Genomic DNA, 6,595 nt, shown 5'->3' on the forward strand with positions numbered 1-6,595 from the left:
CTTTGTGCCATGGTGCTGTTGGCACATCTGCTACTATCATAGGCTCTTTGGTTTGCTTGTTTCTGTGTTTCTGACATGTCTCACACCTGCTTATCAGTCTCTCAATGTCTTTATTAATTCCAGGCCAGAAGACTGTCTCTCTCTCACCCTCCTTTTGCACTTCTCGACACCAAGATGACCTTCATGTAGTCTTGGTAGTATGTCCTGTCTCAATTCTTGTGGGATGATGATTCTGTTTTGCTTCAGCAACAGTCCATCAGCAACATTCAGTTCACCTCTGATGTTGTAGAACAGTGGACAGGAACCTGCAGGCCATCAATGTTTTATGTTCTCAATGACACGTTGTAGCTCTGTGTCTTTTGCTGTTTCCTCGGCTATTTGTCCAAACTTTGTGTCTGACACAGGAAGCGCATCAGACACCATGTTCACATGACCTTGAACATCTTCCTTGGTTGTACTCACACTTTTCCCTGTGGGTGCTCGTGAGAGTGCGTCAGAAAGTATCAGGTGCTTTCCTGGCGTGTAAATCAGCTCAAAGTCATATCTCTGCATTTTCATCATGAGCAGTTGAATTCTCGGTGACATCTAATTCAGGTTCTTTTTGATGATGGCAACTAGTGGACGGTGGTCTGTCTCTACAGTGAAAGTGGGTAGGTCATATAGAATGTAGCCATGGAACCTTTCTAGGCCAAAAACTAACCTCAGGCATACTTTTTCTATCTGAGCATATCGACACTCTGTCTCTGTCATAGACCTGGACGCATAGGCCACTGGTTTCCAATGCTCACCTTCAGCCTGTAAGAGCACTGCACCAATTCCATCCTTAGAGGCATCAGTCGCTATTTTCAACCTCTTTGTCGGGTCAAAGACTGTCAGCGCAGGTGCAGTTGTGAGTGTCTCTTTGAGCTTCTGCCACTCATGCTCGTGTTTGGCTGTCCATTTGAACTCAGTGCCTTTGTGCAGGAGCTCACGGATGCAGGATATTTTTGCAGAGAGGTTAGGAATGAATTTATCTATAAATTGATGATGATGATACGTAGCACACCTCTCTTGTCTGTGGGCCTTGGCATGCCCTGTATGGCATAGATTTTTTCTTGGTCAGGTTGGACACCTTGTGCAGAGAGCTTGTCTCCGAAGAAAACAATTTCTTGTGCTCCAAACTGGCATTTGCTCTTTTTGAGTTTCAATCCACATTTTAGTACCCGCTCCAGCACTTTTTTCAAGCTTTCATTGAGTTCATGAAGTGTGGCACCCCAGATGATGATGTCGTCTATAAAGACTCTGACACCTTCCAGCCCCTCAATGATATGCTCCATTGATCTGTGAAATATTTCTGATGCTGAAATTATTCCAAAAGGCAGCCTGAAGAAACAATATCTACCAAAAGGTGTATTAAAAGAACAGTATTTGGTGCTGCTTTCATCCCATTTGAACTGCCAGAAGCCTTGTAACGCGTCAAGCTTTCTGAAGAAGCTGGCACCTGCCATCTCACTGGTGATTTCTTTATGCTTGGGTATCTGGTAGTGTTCACGCTTGATGTTTTCATTTAGATCTTTCGGGTCCATATATATTCTGAGGTTGTGGCGGACACTAGGGGCTATGCCTCTCCCCCAGCAGGGCTGTGAGCTGGGGGCGTGGTTTACGTTCCCGGGCTCTCTGGTGCAGGGTTGTTCCTGTTTCAGTTTGGTTTTGGAGCTGAGGAATAAAGTTCAAACTCGCCTTCGTCTCCTCTGTTTTTCCTCATCCGGCCACATTGGTGACCCCGAATTGAACATATTTGGAGCAGAAGAAGAGTGTGAATCCACTTCGGCCACGCCGCCCCAACTCTCACAGCCGGCCGTTCTCGCCGCGGCTGTGAAGCTCCCAGAGTTCTGGCAGAGCGACCCGGCTTCGTGGTTCCAGCATGTTGAGGCGCTGTTCCACCTGCGTGGAATGTCCGCGGACGACTCCAGACACTATTTGGTCGTCGCTGCGCTGGACCGGCAGTCCACACGCCGTGCCATGCAGCTGTTGCGCCCCCCCCCCGCAACACGGTAAATACGTCGCCCTCAAACATCTTCTGCTCCGGAGGTACAGCCTATCTGCCGCAGAGAGGGCAGATAGAATCCTTTCCCTATCCGGTTTGGGCGACGGGATGGCTGTGGATCTCATGGACAATATGTTGTCGCTTCTAGGCTCGGACGAAGGTGGGTTCCTTTTCCCGCACGTTTTCCTGCGCCAGCTCCCGTCTCCTGTGCGCGCGGCTTTGGCTAACTCCCCTTGTCTGGCCGCTGGTGACTGCCAAGGTTTTGCTGAGGAGGCCGATCGGGTCCTGCTGGCTACCAGACGGTTCTCTGTGCAGAGTGTGGCATCGCAGCCTCTGCAGCCGGCGTCGGAGGACGCTGATCCGGAAGTGGTGGCTGGAGTGACTGCCCGGAGACGGCGAGGGAGCGGCCTCTGTTTCTTCGGCGGCAAGGCTAGGCGCTGCGTCCCTCGGTGCACGTTTGAGGCACCGGGAAACTCCAGGGCCAGCGCTCAGTGGCAGCTGTGGGCGCTGGTGGACGTAGTGCGCTGCTCTTCATTAAGGATTCAATGTCAGGAAGAGGGTTTCTGGTGGACTCCGGCTCGCAAAAGAGCCTACTCCCTCCAGCTACCAAAGACATGTTAGCCGAAGGCGGCGGTCCACAGTTGAGTGCAGCTAACGGTTCGTCCATTGCGACGTTTGGCACAAGGTTGGTGACTGTTTGTTTCCACAGGCGCCATTTCGAGTGGGACTGTGTAGTCGCCTCCATTACTGTTCCTATTATCGGCGCGGATTTTCTGTGTGCTAATGGTCTGCTTGTTGATGTTGCAAACCGCCGTTTAATTGATGCTGTGTCTTTCGCCACTGTTCCGTGCGAGACAGGGGGAGCCGGGCCGTTAACACACGCTAACTTTTTAGCATCAGGTGATGCTTTTCAACGTTTGCTGGCGGATTTTCCATCGGTGACTACACCTGCCTTTTCCACCGCGGTTACTAAACACGGGGTAGAACATTTCATTCCCACTGTGGGATCGCCAGTTTTTGCGCGCGCGCGGCGCCTCGACGGGGTAAAATTGGCTGCAGCTAAGGAGGAGTTCGCCATCGTGGAGCGTCTGGGTATTGTTAAGTGATATTAAATATAACCCGAGTGTATTTGTATTACTCTGTAACCAATGCATGCAACCAGAACAGAGGGTGAAGAAAGACACATTCATGTAGATGAAATATATTGCATGCCTCGCACTGAATGTGGGTTGCCCTCCCCTGGGGCCTTGGGAGAGATACCGTGTCTGGTGCAAGGAGGGCCCCCGATAAGAGTTACAGGTCCAGACAGGATGAGCACTCCCTAAAGCTCAACCATGAAAGGGAGCATTGACCAAAACATAGTGGACAGGAAAATCAAGGTCATGTGTGATGAATGAACAAGGGAGGTTTAGCATATAAAGAAGCTCACACACAAAGAAAGTGAGACACATACGACGGATTGGCAGAGTGTGTCTCCAGATCTGTACTCAATATAATCATTTTAATCTCCTAAGACGTGGTGGCTGTTTTTCTTCACATCAACGGACCCGGGGACGAGGAACACGGAGGTGTTTCCTAACAAATTGGGGGCTTCGTCCGGGATGTGAAGAAGCAGTCCTAATTGGACAGTGTGGCTGCCCGCCGACACCTCCCGAGCTTGGGGTCGACCCACAACACGAATAAGGTAAGCAGAACCTGTTTTAACAAAATCTGCATATTGGACTGAATTACTAAATTGTACTAAGCTCGGGAAGGAGAAGGCGGCCAGTTTAACAAAAAAGTAAGGGTTGGAGTCCCCTACGGTAAGATTAAAAAGGAGATGATCGGTAGAAGAGGTTGGAGTCCTCTGTCTAAGATCCTAGGTAGTGGCGCACCCACTCACTCTCTGACGAGGGGGTGAGATTAAGGCTGGGAAAACTCTCCCGGGGAATTGAGGACCCCCAAAGGAGGGAATCTTAGAGCTCAGTAAGGGTTGGAGTCCCTGAAAAAATTGGTTAAATACAGTAAGGGTTGGAGTCCCTGAAAAATTGGTTAAATAGAGCTCAGTAAGGGTTGGAGTCCCTGAACAATTGGTTAAATACAGTAAGGGTTGGAGTCCCTGAAAAATTGGTTAAATACAGTAAGGGTTGGAGTCCCTGAACAATTGGTTAAATACAGTAAGGGTTGGAGTCCCTGAACAATTGGTTAAATACAGTAAGGGTTGGAGTCCCTGAAAAATTGATTAAATAGAGCTCAGTAAGGGTTGGAGTCCCTGAACAATTGGTTAAATACAGTAAGGGTTGGAGTCCCTGAACAATTGGTTAAATACAGTAAGGGTTGGAGTCCCTAAAAAATTTATTAAATAGAGCTCAGTAAGGGTTGGAGTCCCTGAACAATTGGTTAAATAGAGCTCAGTAAGGGTTGGAGTCCCTGAACAATTGGTTAAATAGAGCTCAGTAAGGGTTGGAGTCCCTGAACAATTGGTTAAATACAGTAAGGGTTGGAGTCCCTGAAAAATTGGTTAAATACAGTAAGGGTTGGAGTCCCTGAAAAATTGATTAAATAGAGCTCAGTAAGGGTTGGAGTCCCTGAACAATTGGTTAAATAGAGCTCAGTAAGGGTTGGAGTCCCTGAACAATTGGTTAAATAGAGCTCAGTAAGGGTTGGAGTCCCTGAACAATTGGTTAAATACAGTAAGGGTTGGAGTCCCTGAAAAATTGGTTAAATACAGTAAGGGTTGGAGTCCCTGAAAAATTGATTAAATAGAGCTCAGTAAGGGTTGGAGTCCCTGAACAATTGGTTAAATAGAGCTCAGTAAGGGTTGGAGTCCCTGAAAAATTGGTTAAATACAGTAAGGGTTGGAGTCCCTAAAGGATAGATTAAATAAAGTAGAGGGTTGGAGTCCCTAACAGATAGACAGGAGACGTAAAAGGTAGAATGGAAAAAGAAGGAGAAAAAGCGGGGGCGAACCGCAGTGGAAGTCCCTGCAGAAGCAGAGCGACATACTGATACAAATGATGACGAACCAAAAAAAATGAGGGTCCCAAGGCAAAGGCGAGACGAAGGGAGGAAGAACAACGTAGGTTAGAAGAAGCTATTATAAGGGGAGAGAGAAAAGCGGAGGACGCCGTTCCGTTGGGGAGGTATTTGTGGAAGCAGGAAAAAATGTGTAAGGAAAAGCGAGTAGAGGCAGAGAAAAGGAGACAGACATGTGGGTTGATGTCACAGAGGACATGGAATAAGACTATAAGCCAAGCTGAGGAAGATCGACTAAGATGGTATAATTATGCCATCATGTGGCAAGGGCTTGTTCATTGCATGAAAGAGGAAAAAGAGAAAAAGACAGGGGGACCCCAGATAGAAAAAAAGGATCCTCCTCCATACGAGGTGGGAAGATGTAGCCCACAGCCACAGGGACAGTGTGAGGGCGGATTATATCCGGTATTAAACATTACGGATGGTAAATTTCAAATTGAAACAGCTCCGGTGCCCAGCGCCCCCAAGATAGCGACCCGATCACGGGGGAGAATAGAGACTGTGAATGAAGGGCCCAGCTCCCCGGAGGAGGAGGAGGACGAGGAAGAAGTCCCGTTTAAACAGAGATTAGCCAGACAACAGGGAGCTAGAGGGGCGCGGCCGAAGCCGAAACAGCGGGAAAAGGGGGAGAGGCCAGTGGTCATCACAGGCTCATTGTCGGGGGTGTGTGAAGATGATAATGAGATATCAGATACCTACCATGTGGGAGCCATGGGCGTAGCCCAGGGAAGACGAGGGAGAGAGAGGTAGAGAGAGAGAGGAGTGTGTGGCGGGGGCTTTACTAACCTCCCTCCGCCGCTGAAGCAATGAGAGAACCAGAGTTGTTGTTATCCACAGGGAAAGAGAGGGGGGGGGGCAGGGCCCCCTCCTCAGACACGGGCTCGGTCCTGATTGCAGTGTCCACTCGTGCAGTGGCATAGGGGTCAGGGGAGCCGATATAAACCATGGAATTTGGGTGACGTACAAGCCCTAGTGGATAAGATGCCCCCGATAGCTGAGGGAGGGGGCATATGGTGGGGAGAGTTGGATAAACTCACACAGGGAAAGACATTGGCTACTAAGAAGTATGAGAAAACATAATTGTATTGTGGCATACCATGCAATGAATGTGTTTCACATGTAATGTTTAAAACACATAGAGGAACACCACGAGGGAAAGAAAATAAGTGTCCTAGTTTAGTACAGCAAAACCATTTGGACAAAATAAGACGTAATCAAAAGAACGAGTCTGGGACCGTCTTTTTCTTTCCTGTAAAAACGGAGAGTTGTCGCAAATTTAGGAAGAAATAAGTGAGAGAAAGAATAAGGACACAGGGAAAGATTTGTTGTTTTTCACAAACTGTGGGGTGGTTTCCTGGTTTTCGAGACTTTTCAGCCTGTGTGGAAGTTTGGAAAAAAAAAAAAAAAAAAAAACACACACACACCAGGCTCCGAAACCAGTGTGTCTGCTTGTCAAATGGGGAAGGCCTAGCAGAATATAAGGGATAAGAGATAAGGTCAGGGACCCAGAACACTGTATAGCGCCTCCAGAGTAAAAGGGGACACTCGGGGAGT

This window comes from Lampris incognitus, unplaced genomic scaffold, assembly GCF_029633865.1.
Source record: "Lampris incognitus isolate fLamInc1 unplaced genomic scaffold, fLamInc1.hap2 scaffold_54, whole genome shotgun sequence".
In the NCBI taxonomy this organism is placed as follows: Eukaryota; Metazoa; Chordata; class Actinopteri; order Lampriformes; family Lampridae; genus Lampris; species Lampris incognitus.